Source organism: Sceloporus occidentalis, unplaced genomic scaffold (genome assembly GCF_023333645.1).
Source record: "Sceloporus occidentalis isolate IW3139 unplaced genomic scaffold, rSceOcc1.0.p SCAF_4, whole genome shotgun sequence".
In the NCBI taxonomy this organism is placed as follows: Eukaryota; Metazoa; Chordata; class Lepidosauria; order Squamata; family Phrynosomatidae; genus Sceloporus; species Sceloporus occidentalis.
The window spans coordinates 141,494,833-141,516,983 of NW_028316984.1; the positions used below are offsets into that span (position 1 = coordinate 141,494,833).

The 22,151-nt window shown below is 39.1% G+C and overlaps 1 protein-coding gene across 4 annotated transcripts in view; it reads left to right on the top strand.

The window, feature by feature from the left end:
• RGS6 (regulator of G protein signaling 6) overlaps nt 1-22,151 on the top strand; it is a 325,966-nt gene that overhangs the window by 53,359 nt on the left and 250,456 nt on the right. The gene's annotated exons all lie outside the window — the stretch shown is intronic.

The following is a 22,151-nucleotide window of genomic DNA, read 5'->3' on the forward strand; positions in this document are numbered from 1 at the left end:
CAGCTGTCAACAGGCTCCTATATACTGAGTATAAGCAGTTTACAAATTGGTTGGCGGCAGTTTACATTAGTAGTGTTTATTTTATTAGCTAAGGAACTGCTATCTTGGGCTGTTGGAGCAGTGCCCTTTTCCCTTCTAGCAAGCATTTCATTATTTTTACAAGGAACAATATAACAACCATCTGGCTTATACAACTATTTGGAGGATGACCTACGGTACCCTTTTTCATCCCCCCCCCCAGCAGCTAAGCTCTGGCAGATATGTATTAACTTATGTAACTTTTATCTTAGAACTCTGTGCTTAATCTCTAACATAAGAAGTGCTCAGGTTCAGACCTGCTTGGAAGACATGCCCTCTGGCCTTCACTCAGCTTGATATGTATTCAGTGATGAAGGGAAAGCACAGTGCAAGTGCTCTGGTCCATTCCAGCTATTGCAGCTCAGAGAAAGTTACTACAGCTTCCAGAATCCCTCAGCCAACACAGCAGGGGGATGTTTTACTGGGGGAGTCTGGGAGTTGTGCTCCAAAAATAATTCCCTGAAGCTCTGCTGAATATAGGTTCTCAGGCAATGTGCCCTCTGGAGGGCCCTCTTCTACACTGAGGGGCCACAGTGGCCTTCAGTGGCAGGCAGCAGCTGTTTTGTGATTAGTCATGGGTGGCTTTGAAGAGCCATTTAAATCTCCATGACATTGTGATAAATTAAGATAACAGCTCTAATCCACTGTGGACTGAACACATATTCTTCTCACCCTCACTCCACATACTCCAATTAGTTACTTATTTCCTCTTCAAAAGTTGTAACTTATTGTTTACACAGGCACACCATGCTTTTTAGTGTCCCCTCATAGCCAGGATTGCAAACCATTATTTGAAGCGGGTTTGCCTTAAGCATTTAGAGCACAAATTCATAATGTTCAGTCTTGGATGTGAAGTTGGAGGCTTTCATGACCGGCATCTATTGTTTTTTGTGGGTTTTTCGAGCTTTGTGGCCATGTTCTAGAAGAGTTTATTCCTGACTTTTCACCATCACCTGTGGCTGGCATTCTCTGAAGATGCCAGGCACTGATGCTGGCAAAATGTCAGGAATAAACTCTTCTAGAATATGGCCACATAGCCCAAAAAACCCACAAAAGACTATTCTGTCTTGGATGTTTGTTTGTTTTTTTGGTACTTTTTTGTGCCAAGGAGGAAGTAACGACTAACTAACTTGTGCAAGGGGGTATGCCTAAACAGAGGCTCCATCTGTTAACACTGAAGAGAGCTGGATCTTTAGTTTGGTGAACTGGTGCATCTTTCTTAGATGGCTGCCAGAAACAGCAGATCACAAAATGCACTTGCCTTCTCAGGATAGCCTTGCTTTCCCAATTCATCTATGCCTCCAGTGTCTGGCTGTGAGGCTTCCTCAGAATTAGGCTGCTGTATGACATTGTCTGTGGAACATAGAAAATGTCTCAAGATTACCCCACCCATGATGCCTGTATCTGAGAAAAGACCCTTAAGATTCAAACTAGGCAGGCACTTGTGCTTGACCAACACTGTGGGGGGCCTATAGGGTTCATATTGTGGCCAGCACTTTAGATCATAATATCCATCCACTTTTTGTGTTGCATTCAGAACAAATGAGATGGAGAGCCACACTGGTGAGAAACAGATACTTCATTTTTCTGCCATTCTGAGGAATATAAGGAAAGTTGAATTAAGAAAACCAAAGAATAGCCAAGCATGTTCTGTGTACAATTTACTTGCTTTATTTTACAATTTTACACCTTGTAATTATCTCATTCTTTCTAAATCATTATTTTGTTCTAATAATATAGTGTTCTAATTACACTAAATATTGGATTGCAGAATACTTAATGGGTGGGATAATTATAATTGATGATAGCAAAACTGAGCCTCTAAGGCCTAAAATAGATGGGCCAAATGATGCGGTTTCCCGCTGCATTTGGGGCATAGTGTTTAGATGACGCATGCCCTGAACGAGGTGGGAAACTGCTTTGAACTTGCATCGTTGCCAAAGAACCAGGCCAAAAAGGAGTAGTAAAAACTGCTTCAGGACTACAGTAGTGTCTTAGTTCATGCTAAAACAAATCTTGCAGAGAAAACTTTGTGGTAGGTTCACCTTAGGGTCACTATAGATCAGAAAAAACTGAAGGCACACAGCAACAATTTAAAGGGGCTGCAGTATTCCTTTTTTCCCTCCCTCCCCCTCCATCCTTTTTATCTGCCCCTTGGGAGAAATTGTGAAACGTTTGAAAGTTCTGACAAGCACTCTGTAATTTTCCCTTTGTTGTTCCCATATACATGTGTTTTTCTCTCTTTGTGTGTTTGTGCCTTAAAGTCACTGTCAAATTATGGTGACCCGTTGAATTTCATAGGGTTTAGGCTGGGAATACTCGAGAGATGGTTTTGCCAGTTCCTTCCTCTGAAATACAGACTACAGCACCTGGCATTTGTTGGTTGTATTTCTCTGAAATACAATGAACCCTTGTTATACGCTGGGGATTGGTTCCAAGATCCCCCTTGGATAACAAAATCCATAGGTGCTCAAGTCTCATTAAATATAATGAGATAACAAAATGGTGTCCTTTATATATAAAAAAAGGAAAATCAAGGTTTGATATTTGAAATTTATACTTTTTTTGAACGTTTTCAAACTGTGGATGCTTAAATCTGTGTATTAAAAATCTGTGTATAAGAAGGGCCGACTGTATTGCCTACAGCACCTGTTTTTTTGTTGAGTCTCCCATCCAAGTACTGTACTAACCAAAGCTGACCTTGCTTAGTTTCCAACCTATCTTCAGGACCGCCTCCTTCCATATAAACAGGCGGTCTGCCACCGCTGCCATTTGCAGCGCGGAGGAGCCCCAGCATACAAACAGCGCAGCTCCTCCAAAATGGTGCTTCTCTTTGCAGTGTGGTTATGATGCTGCGAGACGCCAATGGCGCACTTGTGGCGTCATTTGTGCTGTGTGACAAGTGGATGCAACGTGTCTGCTACGTCAAGATGGCGGCCCTCGTGTAGATGGGCGCCGCCATTTTGTACGGACTCGGTCCGTACTAGGGTTGAGGGGCGTCCGGAAGTGACGCCACTTCTCAACCCTACTACGCCCCTTCCTAATGCTAATACGCCCCTACAGCGCATCTGTAATGCGCCTTAGATCCTCAGGGAAAAATTTGTTACAGCCTTGTAAAACAAGGCTGTCTACGACCTCCTAGCTGTTGCTCCCAGATTGTGGAATGGCCTGCTGGGCGAGATCCATCATATTACCACTCTAAACAGCTTTAAAAAAGCTATAAATACAGATCTCTTCTGGCAGGCCTTTCCTGAATAGTTCTCCGGCTATCAGAAGGAAGATCTAATTGCTGACCTCTGATTTCACCACGGTTATTGTATTGTTTTTAAGTACGTTTCATGTTTTAAATTCTACATTGTTTAATTGTATTTTAAGGTGGGTGGGTGGGTTGAGGGTTCGGACTGTATATCTTAATCTTGTAAACCACCCCGATTGCATTTTGTAGAGAGGCAGGATATAAATAATATTATTATTATTATTATTATTATTATTATTATTATTATTATTTCCAGATCAGAATGGTATCTAGGCTCTTGTGTTAAATGGTTAGAGGTAACTCTGTAATTGCAATCTTCAAGTCATGCGCACCAATAACTTGGACATCATGTCCCTAAAAGAGATGACAGAAAATTGGGACAGTTTATAAAATAGATTTGAGAAAAGTTGAAAGTTGTTAAGTTTTTACTAAGAGAAATTAATAGGGTAGTTTAGGAAGGTAAATAAATAGCAGTGTAAATTCGGAATTAAAAAAAGAGCTATGAGAGACTCTTTCAAGTAATAATGTCATTACATGGGGAATTATGTATATGAAGAAGAATAGCATGAGCTATCTCTTTTCCAATCCAGAGAAAATATGAATGAGATAAATGTTTTTGTGTGAACAAACCCCAAAGTAGTACACTAAAAAAGAACAATGTATTACAGATCATGTGAGTTCAAAGATGAAAGTTGGTTGTGTATTTTTCTGAAATTACCTAAATGTTCTATGGAGCTGTATTGTTATTGTTCTTCTGGAACTTGATATTGTTTAGCTAGTGCTCTATAGCTGTCAATTCATGTAACACGTTTCATTAAAATCTATATTGAAACTAATATTATGCTTTCTAAGATATGGTAAACTCTAGTGCTGGGCTGAGTAGTGATAGATATTGCAAGGAATTGAGCAGTTATGACCTTTGAAAAACAAGTTTATTCCGTGTTCCTGGTTTGGGATTTAGGGTCAGAACTGGTTACAACCTTCTCTTTACAGACTTGAAATTGGAATAAGATGCCAAGTGTGTTTTGGCAATATTCAGAACTTGTTTTCAGGGGAATTACATGGAATACTTTCCTTTTCATCCATCTGGATCCACAAGGTGACTTAAAATAATATAAAGTCAGTACAGTTAAAAACATAATAAGACAGCAGTATTGAATAGAATTTCACCACTTCGTTACCAGTTTGAATTCCTTTTGCAATACATCTCAGCTGTGATTAAAATAAGAGCGATATTGAACTATGCTGGTAACATTATTGTCTATAATTATAGAGTTATGGTTTTCCTTCAGGTAAGCAAATATTCTATTCTTGCTCTCCTGAGTATACAATTAAGGTGAAGCTGGAAAAGATTAATGTAGTGGTGTGCCAAGATAAATGAGATGCATGAGAAGAAGACGTCTACAGGCTCTTTAGAATTAATGTTATGCTCTTTCTTTTGTACTTGCACATTTTTTTAAAAAAATGAGCTTCCACTTCAACAAAAAGCAAAGCTTTTTAAAAATCTCTTCCAGCTGTGAAGGTATCAAAAGCAATGTAGGTAAGTATATTATTCCTTGCCCTAGTATCTTAGATCTTCAAAAATAGACAGTAGCTTTACCATAGGACAACAAAGTTGTTATTCACTGCAGGATTATCAGTGTAATTGAAAGACAATACAGTGAGCAAGGATAATTATGTCAGCTGGTCAATAGGATTTGTAATGATAACATCGCTGCAGCTTGGAATGTCTTGAAAATGAGGAGGGAATAAATTCTAGTGTCTAATTCCTCTGACTATAACTACGGTTTTTTTAGGTTTGAGGAAGGAATTCTGGGGTGAGATTAAGAAAAAGCAAAGTATCTCTGCTTCTTCTGCCTGGCCCCCAAAAAAAGTTTGTTTTGATGTCATGAACTTCCATGGTGGAACCAGCCTAGTGTTGGTGGGGGAAGAACTGGGTAATGATAATGGATATTGTTGGCTTAGCTTAGGTGTGGTGTAGCAGCTCAGTAAAATAACCTGAAATGGTATCTACCATCAAACAATGTTGAAACTGACACTCTTCTTTTTTGTTTTTTGTCCTTCATTTCCTCTGTCCTCTGTTCTTCTCTTCTTTCAAGGTTTATTATTTATGACGTTAAGTTTGTAGGTAATAAAGGGGTCTGGAATGTAAGTACTGTAATTTTTTTTATATTGTAAATGCCAATTTATTTATTTTTTAGAACCTTATGGAAGTACCGACTCTCAAGAGACTGCAGTGCTGAAGTGGAAATAATTGTGATGAATGTTGTATATACATGTTTACGTGTTAAGGTTAGAAAGCTGAATGATTCATGGATGTGTGGGAGGATTCTTGTTACCAAGGTTTTGGGCTATTTCAATTATTCTTAGACCTTTGTTGTGCTGTGTACTCCCATTCTGCTTTACCTGTTTTTTTCAGACCCACCTTGTGAATGGCAGCATGAAAGGTTTCCAAATAAACACACATATTTCTTTTCCATTCTAGTGTAGCTATATTGAAAGTCCCTGTGTTGTATAGAATTTCTCACTGAAGTCATAGAGAAGTCATTCTACATTGTCCTACCTTTTTCTTATGGAGTCTTTGTAAGGAAATGACTTCACCCTATATTTTTTATTGTGGATGATCTGAAAATTCATCATGGTCGTTTGACCTCCACTGAGCATGTCCAAAGGACAGAGATTATGGGAGTCATATTTGAAACATATGGCAGGTACCATGTGGTCTACCCTTTGGTTATAGTTTGAATGACTGTTTAAAAATTGTCCAGCAAAACTAATCATATTCATTTCCTTCATTTGTATTTTAGAATGAGCAAAGTGGGACCTCAAGAAATGGGCATGACCAGGACTGTAAAATAATGTTCAGTTGCTGTTCTTAAACTATCTAGGGAGGAGCTTTTGTATACATTTGGATGTGTTTAAAATATACTTGGAAAGGATTATGAACATTTAAATCAGCCATTAAATCAATTTTCCAAAGTGTAGATTTTTATTTAGATATTTAGAAAGTTAGTGTTATAGGTAGTAAAGACTGATGTTACAGCCCTACAAAGAAAGAGGGGAAGGGGAAGGGGAGAAACCCCTATAATTGTTGCAATACCTGATGTAGTGTGATGAGTGGACAGTGGCAGAACAATGGGAAGCAAGTGTGGTGTAGTGGTTTGAATGCTGTACTATGATTCTGGACACCAGGATTTATTTGAATCCCCACTAAGCCATGGAAACTCAATAGATGACTTTGAGCAAGTCACACACTCAGCCTCAGAGGAAGGCCATGGCAAACCCCCTCTGAAGAAATCTTGCCAAGAAAATCCCATGATAGGTTCACTTTAGGGTTGCCATGTGCTGGAAATGACTTGAAGGTATAGAACAACAGAACAATTTGCTGTTATAGTGCATTGTATTGGTAAGTACAGTCAACGCTCTGTATCTACAGATTCCTTACCCACAGATTCAACCATCTACAGTTGAGAACACCTTGATTTTGCCATTTTATATAAGGGACACCATTTTACTATGCCACTGTATTTAATGGGATTTGAGCATCCACAGATTTTGGTATCCATGAGGGTTCTTGGAACCAAACCCCAATGTTGAACTTGGGCTGGAAAGAGCTGAGACTACTAGAGAAAGAGAAGGTGGCAGGATACAACATTTCCTCGAATAGTTGGATACCACTTGTCCAGGGGGTTCTTTCCCAGGAAATACTCATGATACCATGACAGTAAAGGAGTTCTTGTCTTATTATTATTAACCTTTATTTAGAAAGCGCTGTAAATTTATACAACGCTGTACACACAATCTTTTTAAGTAGACGGTTCCCTGCCCTCAGGCTTACAATCTAAAAAGACACGACACAAAAGGAGAAGGGAGTGGTGGTGGGGAAGGGGATGAGATCCAGCAGTCTTCTCTACCTCTGAGGCCTGGACCAAGGCAGATGGACTGGAGGGAGGGCTTGGCTTCTTGGAACTAGCCTGCCTCTCTCTCCCTCAAGATGGTGGCTGAAGGCCATTTGTCTTGTGCCTCTTCAAACCACAGAAGAAGATCACATTAACTGACTGCCCTCATTCCTGATCCAGGTTAAAACATGACTTTTTAAAAAGTCTTTGGGGCCTAACTGATTCCTTCAGAAATGTATATGTTTTAACTGGTTCAATTATTCAATATGCTTTTTAGACTTGAAACTATTTTGATTCTTTTAAATTTTAAAACGTTTTAAGTCATTAAATGGAGTTTAACAATTATGATTTTAAATGTTAAGTATATTTTAGCTGTACTACATTTGCTTTAATTTGGAAGCAGCCCCAATTCCTGTTTTTAGGGGAGTAGTAGGATATAAATAACATCAACAGTAACAATTAATTGTATGCTGCCATTAGCTCTTCTGATATGATGCAGAATAAAAATATTTTAACAAAAACAGACACTTGGGTCTGAGGCCTGTAAGTCCTCCAGTGCCAATTTTGCCTTCAAAATATGGGGTAAGCAACACTGGGTAGGGTAGCCACAGGAGCAGGTCCTTCCATAAGGCACAGGGCTTCTGATGTACTGTAATCCTTGTAGCTATAGAAGGAGCTGTCCTGCAGAGATTTCCATACTGTGAAAGTAATATGCAAAGGAACCCTATTTTTCTAGGTGGTAACATGGCATTTCTCTTTTGCCTTTTAATTATTTTTAATCCTATTGTATTGCATCTCCAAGAGGTTTATTAATGCATAACTTTCAAGTAAAGGAAAGAAGAAGAAGGAGTTGATATGTAAACAAGAGCATTTATTTGCTTCTCTCTAATGACTCTGAATTACTAATTCCCTGGCATTGCCCCAGTAGAATCAATAAACATAAATGGTCTCTGTGGCAGTAGTTTCTTTGCTATGTGGTTGCATTTTTAATTTAGAGACTTGTATTGCATATGTCTGACATTTAGTTTGATGTGTTTTCTATTTCCTTGCTCGGTAGTTGCTTGAAGATAGTATCTTCTTTATTGTTGTTCTACATCAGAAATGGTTCCCAACATAATTTGAGCTCATCATTGCTTAATTGTAACATAACTTTCATTTTAACAGGAGCTGACCTGCCGTTAGACACAGTGAGGTAGTTGCCTCAGGAACCTGATTCTGTGGTCATGAAAAAGCCACTAATGATTGTTTTGTCGTTTGACTTCAAGTAGTTTCTTACTGATGGTGGCCATAAGGTGGTATTTTCTTGGTAAGAATTGTTCAAATCTGGTTTGCCTTTATCTTGCTCTGAAGGTCTTTAATGTGGCTTGCCCAAGATCGCCTGGTAGGTTTCCATGTCTTTAAACAGAGGCTGGATGGCCATCTGTTGGGTATGCTTTTGATTGAGAGTTCCTGCATGGCAGAGGGTTGGACTGGACGGCCCTTGTGGCTGAGTGGGGATTTGAATCCAGAGTACTTAAACCTGTACACCACACTGGATGTCAGCAAGTGATTAGTTGTTAGTTACTCTTATTGTATATTTTTATTGCTAAGGAGATGATGGACATGTCAGATTTTCTGCCTTGACATTTCACCAGCATCTGTAGCTGGTATCTTCAGAGAATGCTCTGATGTCAGCCACAGATGCTGGTGAAACATTAGGAATAAACTCTTCTACAACATAGCCACATAGCCCGAAAAACCCATAATAAACTATGGATGTTGGCCATGAAAGCCTTCAACTTCACAAATTCCTCATCAGTTGCTACCCATCTTACTTTAGGCATGCTCAACAACTTAATCCATTGAATCATAGAGGAAGGTCTTCAACCATTTACAAAAGTGGATTTTCATGTAACAAGTAATGAAACTAAAACTTTGCTTTTGGTGAACATTATAGACCATGTGGAGGGCTAGCGTGGCACAGCAGTTTGAGCATTGGACTATGACTCTGGAAATCAGGGCTCAGGGCTCAGCCACTGGGTGACCTTGGGTGAGTCAGTCCTCCAAAAAACCCATGGTAGGATCGCCTTAGGGTCATCAGAAGTCAGAAATGACTTGAAGGTATACAGCAGAAACAACAGACTATGTTTATGTTTTAAAGTTTTTTTTTTAAAAAAAAATAAGAAGCAATGCAACAAATGCTGAAGTCTTAAAATAGCAAGCTCAGGTCCCATTAAATACAATGGTGTAGTAAAATGGTGTCCCTTGTATAAAATGGAAAAATCAAGATTTACGTTTTGAAATTTATATTTTCTTCAAATATTTTCAAGCCACGGATGGCTGAATTTGTGGAAATAATTTATATATTTTTTAAAAACTCAAACAGGTCCAACCCAAGTCACTATGCTGCCTGACACATTCCTTGTCAAGGTGCACAGAAGACTATAGAATCATATATATATGTGTGTGTGTGTGTGTGTGTGTGTGTGTGTATGATTCTATAGTCTTCTGTGCACCTTGACAAGGAATGTGTCAGGCAGCATAGTGACTTGGGTTGGACCTGTTTGAGTTTTTTTAAAACCCTACTGCATGCAAGATTTGAAAAGAGAAACCTGTGCTTTTGTTAGTGTTCAGTGCTTGGCCTATGAAAGCTTTGTTGAGCATACACCAAGTGTGCATGTTGCAGTGTGTGATAAAATGTGACTCAAGACTGATAATTTCTGGTATATTTTGCTATAGCACTGTACAGTAACAGCTGGTGAAAATAGTTTGGGTCTGTGTTCCTAAATGTTGTAAGTTTGCAAACCCATTCAAAAAGTTTAGTTTTCACTGCCACAGTTCTTCACTGAATTGGTTGAATGGGTGTAACCGCTGATGCCAGAAAACAGTCAATAGCCTTGTTCTGGCTTCTGGCCATGACCCCACAACTAGTAAGCAGTAGCTGGCAACATCTGAAGGAAAATAGGAATAAGTGGGTGTTCTGCATGTTCATCATTGAAATACCTATGACTGAGAGCCAGCTGAACTACAACTCTGGAGACTCCAATTCTAACTCTGCCACGGAGACCCATTGGATGATATTGGGCAAATCACACTTTCTAAGCTTCAGAGGAAAGCAAAGGCAAACCCTCTCTGAAAAAAAATATTGCCAAGGAAACACCATGATAACTTTGTCTTAAGGTCACCATAAGTCAGAAATGACTTGAAAGGATACAACAGAAAAAGATAAGGACGTGCATTCAAAAGCGTGGTGAAAGGGATTTGACAGAATACTCTGGAGTATTCTGAGGCATTTGTTTTGTAGCCAGAGAATATGTGTCAGCTACTTCCATTCCTCAATATATTTGTCTCCATTTTACTCTACTATTCCATGTGAGTTACCTTGATTGCAGAGCTGTAAATGGATTTGGAAGTTGTTTGTAGTTTGCAGGCTAGCAACAGGGCAGGTTGTCTAGGTTTCATTCTTAAGCTCTAATTATTCCTGAGAATCTGTGAGTCTTTTAGTCAAGTGTTGCAATTTTCAGGCTTCCCAGTTTAATTCCCTTGAACATGAAAACATTAAGCACAGAGGTTGGATGTGACTAGCTGTAAATAACTAGTCATCTTTTCCCATTAATGATGTTATAACTACACCATTTTATGACTGTAACTGAATGAAGGACAACATCCCTTCCTTTGTGATATAACTCTATGTTTTTCGCTATTTTGCAAATAAAGTGAGGGGAGCTTCACTAAGAGACCATAGTTCAAATACCCTTCACTGCCGCAGTGAGTGAGTGCAAATTGTAAATGCACAGCCACATACTGTTGTTGTTAACTGCCCTCGAGTCGATCTCGACTCATGGCGACCCTATGGATGAGACATCTCCAAGACCCTCTTTCCTCCACTGCTCTGCAACCCCATACCCATGACCTCCTTAATAGAGGCCATCCATTTATCATGTGGCTTTCCTCTCTTCCTACCTCCCTCCACCTTCCCCAGCTTTATTGTCTTTTCTAGAGAATTGTGCCTTCTCATGATGTGTCCAAAGTGCGACAGCCTCAGTTTGGTCATCTTGGCTTCCAGGGAGGTTTCTGGCTTGATCTTCTCTAGGACCCATTTGTTTGTCCTTTTGGCTGTCCATGGGATCCTTAGCACTCTTCTCCAGCACTACATCTCAAATGAATGGATTTTCTTCCTATCTTCTTTCTTAACTGTCCATGGATCACTTCCAATCTATTGCCCATCATTTTATTTTCCATTTCTGTTGACATATGTTGGTTAGCACTAGAATTAACTCTGTCAATATGGATTGCAGAAGTGCAATTGGAATATCATCTCTTCCTGGTGATTTGTTTTCTTGCGATTTCTCTTATTACAGTTTCCACCTCACTTTTTAGAATTTGGGGATCATCTTCATATAGCTCTTCATTCCATATGTCCTTCATTTTGTCATCTCTTTTTTATAATTTTATAATTCTTCTGTGTATTGCATCCAATGTCTTTTTATTTCCTCCTTGAATTATATTATTTTATTGCCATAGAGCGTCCCAGTCCTTGGTTTGAATTTTCCTTTGATTTCCCAGATCTTGTGAAATTGATCTCTTGTTCTTTCCTTTTTGTTTTTGTCTTCCCTTTCTCTACATTGGTCATTGTAGTAATTTTCATCCACATACATGCACACATATGATGGATAAAGCAAAAATAAAAGTGTGTTTTATTTTTCGTTCATTTATGAAACTATCCAGCCATGAGATCAACAGTGATGGGTTAGATCAGGCTGCCACCTCTCTCTTCTTCCATCCTGTCTGAGTGTCACATCTGTTGTACTATTTGTACTTTTCTCCCTCGCCGCTCCCTCCCCCCCCGATCAGCATTGTGTCATCTTTGTTTTGACTTAAGTGACTGGAGTGTGCACATTCCCTCTTCCCACCCTCGAGTCATTTGCTTGCTTGTTCATGCAAAGATCTGCAATGTATGGAAGGGGGGATGAGGGGAAGAAGTGCACGCGATCTTTGCATGTGTGAACAAATGAACGATGGGGGTGGGGAGAGGGAATGTGTGCACTCCAGACACTGAAGTCAAAACAAAGACAACACAATGCTGATGGGGGGGGGGGGGGGAGAACACTAAAAAGAAATGTGACACTCTGATTGGGGGGGAGCCTGATCTAACCCCCTCCCCCCACCACTGATCTCATGGCTGAACATACACTGAAGTAGAAAAACATGGTGATACACACTAGACTTGCTGGACCCAACCAGACCTGCCCACCAGACACTCCTCCTGCCCCCAGCCCTACACTAGTGTCGCTATGGAACGTAGTCCTTGCACATGCACAAATATTCAAATTCACTCAAATCCACGGTAAATAGTCTCTTTTCCCCTCTGCAGTAAAGTCATGAGATGCTGGAAAGCTCAAAATTTGGCCAGCATCTTCCTGTACCTCATCTCTACTGCTTTCACTGAAATTGAGGTGAACTGTTTCATTTGGCCCATGTAGACAAGCCTGGAGTCAGCACCAAATGACATAATCACCTTGTGACTATGGTTCAAAATTCCCCGTACATGGTAAATCTCATGGCAAAACAGTTTCTTGGAGCAGAATTAAGCACAAATGGAGAGTGTATGTGTGAATAAATGAAAGGAAACAAATAAAGGTATTTCCTTTTACACCTTATAGCATGCTGATAATCAGAATACTGTACATTGGTAGTACATGTGTATGTTGGTGGAATTTTACTTGTCTGATTTGTTATGAGTACGTTCAACCCATATAGAAAAATGCCATTCATGGTTTGAAATATGTCACATCTGCAGTCATGGGAATAAGCTCTCACATTCTGACTCTTAATTTAACAATTTTTCCAGCTCTTCACAAAACATAGCTAGTGATTAATCCATCTTAAATACAGTGTTGAATATAGCTGTATCAAAATCCAATCTGTCAGTTTTTTAAAAAGTATCCTGATTACTTAGAACATTCAGTGTTGTACTGAAAGGTCTTATACAATAAAAGAAAGTCTGTATTTTCTCTGTGAAGAAGAATAAAGAATCACACTTCACTTTAAGAAGAATTGGGATTGTGTAAAATAGGTCAAAGATGTATTTAATTTCAAAGTGTGGTGTGGGTGAAGGAATTAACATTTTCAGAATTCAGGTAACTGTAGGGTGTGATTATCATGAAATAATTACACACAAGGGGTTATAGGCATCCAGTCTTAGTAATGCTAGAGGGATCTGATTAACACAAGATAATTAAAGCATCTTTGGTAGATGCATAGACCAAAAATGGAAAGTGAGAAAATTAATCTCTGAGTCTGATACTGGAATCTTGGTCCAATTCTTCATCTTTTGCTTCCTAGAGTTCAGGTGGCAACTTGAGAGACTGGCTCAAGATATTCTTTTACTCAGTGCCTTCAATACTTCAGATTGTCCATTTATTATCTGTCTGTTCCTGTGTTCTCCAGAAATTTTTACTGTTTTAAGGACAGAGCCTTCAATAGTTATGTATGTTAAGATAGATAAATAGTTTGATATCTCTGTGTACATAATATATTTTTAGAATATTTATCCTTCCTTCCTTTTCCAAAGAAGGCTTACAGCAGTTAAGGAAATCCACAAAACTACATTCCCAAAACAATAAAATCACAATGCCATATAGCATAGGTTTGTTGTTCTTGTGTGCCTTCAAGCCATTTCTGACTTATGGCGACCCTAAAGCAACCTTATCTTGGCATTTTCTGGGCTCTGTGTATGTGACTTGCCTAAGTGTTTTTGTTTTTTTTCCTTGAGTGAGGAACTGAACCCTGGTCTCCAGGGTCTTAGTCTAATACTCAAACTACTACACCATGCTGGCTCTCTGAAAATATAGATACATACCTATTACAAATGTGTGTTTCAAAATGTTTTCATTTGCCTCCCATGTAAATCTTATTGGATCTTGTAGATGCAAAGAGGGAATAAAAGAGCCAAGAGGTACAGCACATAAAATATTGGATTTAGATTCTGCCCATAAGAAGCTGCCTCGCCTGTACAATCTTTTGAAAGGCAGCCAGCCCCACATACTTTTCATGACAGTGGTCAGTTTCACAGCATTAAACAACACATTACTAGGTTCCTGTTTTCTAGGAAGGGTAGAATCAATTTAACTGATAAAAAGGTGTCATTCTCACCTTTGTACATAGAAGCAGAACTTGTAAATAGCTAATTGATTAATTTCTTAGATTTTGTCATGGCCAGGCAAGAGCAGGACTCGGAGGATGAGGAGGAGGACGGGTCTACTCCAGAGCAAGGGGTAATTGAGGCTGCACCAGGTGTTAATTCTGCTCCGCCAGAGCCCAGCCCTGATCTCCCAGCCCCAGAGGAGGAGGTTCAGCCAGGTCCTAGTGCTGATGGGATTCAACACTCCTTTTTTGTCTCTGTGGACAACATTTCTATTCAACCAGTCCAGCAAGCCCGCAGTCTTGGTTTTATCTTTGATTCTTCTCTGTCGTGTATCCCTCAGATCCAGACCACAGCCAAGGCTTGTAGATTCTTTTTGTACAATATTGCCAAAATCTGACCATTTCTCTCTGCCTCTACTGCCAAGATCCTGGTCCATGCCCTTGTGGTCTCACGACTTGATTACTGTAACATGCTCCTGGCTGGGCTTCCTCTTTCTCACCTCAGTTCTTTAATCTCTGTCCAGCATTCAGCTGCACACATTATCACATCTGCCCACCACTCTGACCACATCTCCTAGCCTACTGGGATCTCTAAAAACCTATCTCCTAGCAATGGTAACTGTCATCTAATACGATGGAAACACATTTGACTTAGCTTGGAGTAAGACAAATACACTTCTTTAGCATTTTGAGGTATGCTGTCTTTTTTTACTGGTAATTTCCGTATGCAGGTTCACAAAATGTCTAGTCCAGATGATCATGTACATGTTTATCCTGGCCTCTAATACAGATTAGATCTGATTTTTGGTTGTATAACTTTTGTATAGAATTTCTTTTCTTTTTGAAGTTATTTTCTTTGATTATTGGATATTCGGTTTGATCTGAATTTGGAAACATCCATCTAGAGTTACAGATGCCTTCATCTCTTCCAGAAAGCTGTTGATAGGAGAGATATACTGCTGTTATCTGCTTTATTTTCATTATACTAAAGAAAATAGAATGATGCAGTGGGAAAGAGGTAAATTCTTCAGAACACAGATTTAGTTCAAAGTGCTTATTGTTAAATCCTTTGGTCCTCAAAATCCAACTATCAGTTCTGTGTTCTTTCAAAAACAAACAAACAAACAAACAAAAAAAAAACAGAAAAGCCTTTACAAGTATGTGCTTCCTGGGAAGACAAATAGAACCAGAGATACATTTATATTTCTGTTGCTGTTATTATTTTTTGCTTGTCTCCCACCTCTGACCTCAGGATTATTTATTTATTAATATTTAAGTTATGTTTTGCCCCTCTTCCAATATGGGAACCAATAACTGTTTACAATACTGATTAAAACAAAATACAAATACACCCCCCGCCAAGCATTATAAATATAAAGAGTTTTAAAAATAAAATAAGCTATCCTATTAAAAATAGCTTAAAGGCATTTAAAACAAATGTGAATGGAAATATGGCGCACACATACATGCAAGCATATTAAAAGACCCTTCTGTAATAACCAGTAAGTAGACACAAGCCTGTCTAAATAAAAAAGTTTTGGTTTGACTGACAGCGGTAAAAGTGCACTGAGGGAGCCAACCCGCTCTCCACTCTGTGAGAGGGAGCTCCACAATTTGGAAGCAGCTGCTAAGAAGTCTACTCATGTGTTCTTACCAAATGTGCCTATGAGCATGGTGGAAATGAGAGAAAGTTCTCCCTTGGGGATCTTAAAATCTGGGTAGGCTCATATAGGGTAATACAGTCTTTTAGACAGATTTGATCCAACAGCTTCATAGGTCGCAATGAACACACTGAATTGAGCTTGGAAATGGACTAGTTGTCAAAAAAGCTATTGCAAAAAGAGAGTGATATGTTACTTGTACATAGCCCTGGTCAGCAGTCTGACTATAGTATGTTAGGTATACTGAAGTTTCTGTGCATTATAGTAATCCAAATGAGATGTAATCAATGCATGTGACACATATACAGATTGGATATTTCCAGGAATTGGTGCAACTGGCAGACAAATTTTAACCATGCAAATGCAGGAACTCTGGGCTGAGACCAGGAGTATACTCAAGCAGCAAAAATTAGATTTCAGGCAAAGGAGAACCCCATCCAGTAGATGCTTGATCCAGCACAGGCCTATTCCCTGAACTGCCTTTTGACTGACTAGGAGCACTTCTGTCTTGTCCAAATTATGCTTCAATTTGGTCAGTGTGTTACTGAATGTAGGCACTGAAATGTCTTCCTTGGAATTGGATGGAAAGGAGAAATAGAGTTGATTATCATTGGAATATTGGTGACCCCAAACTGCCAAATTCTATACAGCTGCTTCCAGCGATTTCATGTACAGTATATGTTAAACAGCACTGGGCAATAGGCAGTGTCAAACAAGAATCCTCCAACACCCACTTTCTTAGCTTGTCCCTCCAAGAGAGACTGGAGCCAATGTAGAATAGTGAGCAAAAATCCCATTCCATAGAGGATGCCTGGAAGTATACCAGAGTCGATGGTATTGAAAGCTGCTGAGAACTCATGCAGAACCAACAGGACATACTTTCCTTGTCTAATTCCTGGTTAGGTCATCTACCAAGGCAACAAAAAACATCTCCATCCTAAAATCTGTTTTGAAGCTAGACTGAAAGTCATCCATATAATTCATTTCATTCAAGAACTCTTGAATCTGGCAGAATCTTGCCCAAAAAAGGTTGAAGTAAACATCCATTATCTCCTTTCTTTGCACTTGACAACAACACATCAGAGACTGTGGCTGCCTGTTTGAAACGAAACACAGGCAGTTTCTCTATGAAATGAGAAAATGGCTCTTGTACCATGCTTCTAAAATTATATTATTCAGGGGTAGTACCATGAAACAGTTTCTCCATCTTCCATAATATTAACAGAAGGTTCCCCAATGGAAGAGACAGGTTTTGAAACTCCCCCCCCCCCCCCAAGCATGGCAAGTTGTGACCCTTCTTCTTCATAGGCAACTGTTTAAGTGTTAGAGTAGCCAGTTAATGTGTCCGTCTTTGCCCATCCTGTGCTTTTGGACTCCTTCAAGCTGACTTCTTCTGCCAATTTAGTGAGTCAAAAATAAAAGATATTATTTTAAGCACAGCTTGGAGAAGTTAATGCTTTGAACTATAACCCTCAGAATTTGCAGACTGCTATGACTTCTGACCATATTAGCTAGGGAATTCTGCAACATGTCTACACCTGTAGCTTTTCCAAGCTCTAGATCAAAATTTATGTAGCAGTATCTGTTTGTATGAGTTTTTAGTAAACCTCTCTCTTTCTGTCCTCCCAGTGACAATAGTTTTTGCAATATCCCTACAGCAATGGTGCATTTATTTGGTGATAGGGGCGGATCTTGACATAAGGTTTTTTTATTGGGTTTTTTACATAATATACAAAAAATACAACATAAATTACAAACATAAAAAAGAACGAAACAAGAAAGAAGAAAAAAAAATAAATTTGAAAAAATATACAACATACAGAACTTACAAATATAGAACTCTTTAAAAACACTAAGACGTAATATCTTGATTACATGGTTAGCAATAATTGACCAAAAATATATATAAAAATTGTATTTCAATAGTATTCATCTTAATTGCTAACCTACAGTCAAAAAAGTTTTCCTTCCTGTTTCTCCACTTAATCCGTTTCCAAACTCGTATTTGAAATTATCGTTTTGTCTTTTTGAGCAGAACCTTTACCTTATAACAACAGTCAAATTGATAATAATGAAAAAGATATATTCGCTCTTCAACATTTGCAACAGTTGCTATTACACTGTTAAATCTTGTATATAATTTAGTTTTATACAGTTTAAATGGGGGGAAAAACCAATTATCCAATATATGGCTAAAATGTATTTAACTCAATCTTTTCTGCGAAACTACATTATTTAAACAACAGGTTTTTTAATCTTTTAAAAAGACAGTTGTCTGATAGCCCCCTTTCCCCCAAGATAATCTAACACTTTCTCCCATGTATCTAAGAATCTGTCTCATTTTTCATCTCTTAGTTTCTTGTTAATGTAACTAACTCAAGTACTCCATACAATTTTAACATCCACTCTTCAAAGTTTGGGACATTCTTACTTTTCCAATAGCTTGCACATACAATTCTGGCGGACGAAATCATATAGAACAAAACACACCCATATTGACATAAGGTTTTTAAAAGAACAACTCCAGTGAACTTTTAGATCAATGTACACTTCTTCTGTTCTCTTTAAAATGGCAGATTTTCAATTGTTTTTCTCTTAATTGTCATATTTGTTTTGTTAAAAATCAGTTTTTAAAACTGATTTCAGAAACAAACAAAGAAAAGCTTTCATCAAAAAGTTCTTATTTCTAGTGGCTGCTTAATATTTAATTTTCACCCTCTGTTGAATTTGATGGTACATGCAGAAAAAGATGGAACAAGGCAGAGACCAAGCATAGCCAACAGGGAAGAGGTAAAGTGACAGTGCATGGAGTTACTATACGTTGACAAGCAACTCAAAGAGACCTACACACACAAACAAGAGTAAGCACTATGTTGCTGCTGTTCTAGTGTGCTTTCAAGTTTTTTTTCCATTCTGTGGTCAACTCCAAGGTGACCCTATCTTGGCAATGTTTCTTCAGAGGGAGTTTGTCTTTCCCTTCCTAAAAGGATGAGAGTATGTGACTTGCCTAAAGTTACCCTGTGGATTTTCATGGCCGAGTAGGGATTTGAACTCTGGTCTCCAGCGTCATAGTTCAACACTCAAACTCTCAACGTATATGTATATCCCCTTAATTTAACAAGTATCCTCTTGTTGGCATGGAGGAAATAGTCTCCTGCTTAGGGACACTATGCCTGTGTTATACTACATTAACTTCTGTAGCACTAGCAACACAAGTGTAGCAAAATATTTAGCATGGAATCATACAACGAGTTCAGATTATTCTGGTTCTGTTTATATGAGTATTCCTTGTCAACCTTTCTCTGCATACTTGTGTGAGTAAACAGAATATTTGAGGCAGTAGATCCTGGTTAGCGGGTGATGTAGCTTCTATTATCTCACATACACACAGTTTCCCAGTCTTTAAGCCCATGGAAGTTTCAGTAACAGCCATCTCACAGCTCACATGTTCTGCCTGCTCATTCAAACTGCACTTTCTGGTATGATCAGTGCAACAGCAGAAATGAATTGACTCAGAGTACAACTTAATTAGAATAACCTGATTGCACAAAAATAATCTCTGAGTTGAATGAAGTGCCCAGCCAGAAAATTTTTAGCAGAATATTGATAAATGCCATGACAGTGGAATGGAGTTGGGAGGACTACAGAGTGAGATTTGGAGATTACAAATGGAACATCCACAATGCCAGTGGGTGATTGCTAGCATAGTAGTACAGTGTGCCCTTGCTTTACACGGGGGATCCATTTTGGACTCCCCCGCGTAAAGCAAATTTAAATGAATGGGGCTCGTGTATGCAGTGGTGTGGCGGCATGTGCGAGCCATGGGCATGTGCCCCATTACTCTCTATGGGACATGAAATCCCTGCTTCCCTGCGTGGTTTTCAGCGTATGCTGAAAGCCACGTAAAGCGCAACCGCGTATGACACGGGTGCACTATATTTGCTACAAGTGTAAATTATATTTTTGTAAGACATCAAACCTGACAAAGGTAAACAAAATTGCAAAATTGAACTGTCAGCCAGTGTTTATATCTCTTGCAGACTAAAACTAATCCAAGAAACCCTCCTCAAATATATTATCCAGATCCAGAGTCAAGAATTTGGTACAAAAAATGAGCTCTTGGATAAGAAGGATATTGAAAGAGCCTTTAAAACACACACATGCTAAAACAACAATAAAAATTCCTGAGGTAAATGTGGACTTGGCATCCACAGATTCAACAATCCACGGACGACAAGTCTTCATTGTCCCCAGTGGCAGTGCATGCACATGGCTGTCCCCACTGGCGACATGTAAATGCAGCTGCACCATCATTAGGAACAACAAGTCTCGTTGTGTCTAATGATGTCATGGCCAAATGTACACACTGCCACTGGGGACAACAGGGGTGTTCCTAATGGTGGCGTGGCCATGTGCATGCACTGCCATTGATGTTCCGTTGTCTCCAATGGTGGTGCGGCTGCGTACATGGACCACCATTGGGGACAATGGAACTTCAGTATCTGCAGATTTTGGTATCCATGTGAGGGGGGGGGGATGGGTGTCTACCATGGATCCCCCATGGATACCAAGGGCCAACAGTACAATGAGCCCAGGTGGTGCAGTTGTTAAATGTCTGTACTGCAGCCACTCACTCAGAACTATAAGGTTGTGAGTTCAACACCGGCGAAAGGGCTTAAGCTTGACTCAGGTTTGTATCCTTCTGAGGTCACTAAAATGAGTACCCAGATTGTTGGGGGCAATTAGCTTACAGTTGTAAACTGCTTAGACACTGCTAGGTCAGTATGAAGCGGTATATAAATGAAGCTGTTTGTTTGAAGTTGTTTACAAGAAAATGTATAAGCTCCAGCAGAGGATGCCTAGACATCCTCCTTTTCCAGGACACACCCTACATTTCAGTCTTCTGTCCACAAGGAATTTCAAAACTTTCTCCATTTTGAGTATAACTGAGAAGCATATAATTACATTTATATGGTGGTCTCAGCCTATAGTTGGGCATGCCATACATTTTTTGAATGTCCTACATTTTGTGATGCCTTATCCTCCTTTGCAGTTAGGACATCTAGTCACCTTGCTTTAGCAAGTACCTGAAGAAAAAAGAATATTAGGAGGCATGTGAGGTGAAAAAAGTAAAACCAAAGTAAACTAAAAGTAAGACCCATTAGTTCAGCAACAGTTCTGCTAGTACATGTATAGCAGATGTAGCCCAGACTCCATTGTAAATTGAAATACTTGTATTAGGGCACTTCTGCTCAGAGGCCTGGAGGTGGGTTAGTTATACATCTAGTGCCTGAACACACCCAAATTGATGAAGTCTACATGTACTTTGTTGTTTCTTTGCCCGCCAGTATGACAGATTAGATCTACTGTTGATCATGGGTTCTTGGGTGGACATCTGGTAGCTAATTTTAAGTTCCAAAGCATCTATCCCAAATCATATGGACTTGCTGAATATAAGCAGTCTTTGTCTTAGCAATGAAGTAACTGTAGCTAAGTGGTGAAACATACATGGTGCATTCACCAGTCTAGCCCCTGGCAACTCCAGTGAAAGGGTTTCTGCCTTGGAACATTCTCTGCATGAAACTTTGGAGAATTTCTAACAAAGCAGCAGAACTGCCCTTTATTTATTCATTTAAATATTTACATTGTACCTTGTATCTAATATACATCAAACACAGTGGTAGTTTTTAATGACAACAGAGATACAGAGAGCAAGAAAAGGATGTTCTTTCAAAAATCTGTTTTCCAAATGCCCATTTCACATTTTTTCATTGCTTAACTGGCTCTGACAATCAGACTAATGTAATATCATGGGAGTACCAACACTGATATTAGCAGGGTCACTTTGAGAAAATGTACATCAGAAATAAAATGCTACCATTTTTATAGCTCAGCCTTCACCAACATGGTGTCCTTCTTATATGATGAACCATGAATCCCATAATGAGCGTATACATTAGTTCTGTGTATCCAGAAGAGGCTGGGCTGCCAAAGGATGATATTACCTGTGTCCGGAATCCTTTTGGTAGTCTCAACTAGAGTAAAAGTCTCTAGCAGCCTTCTCTACTGCTGCACCAAACTTGTGGACCAACCTGCCGGAAGAGATACGCCATATCTCCACTCTTACAGATT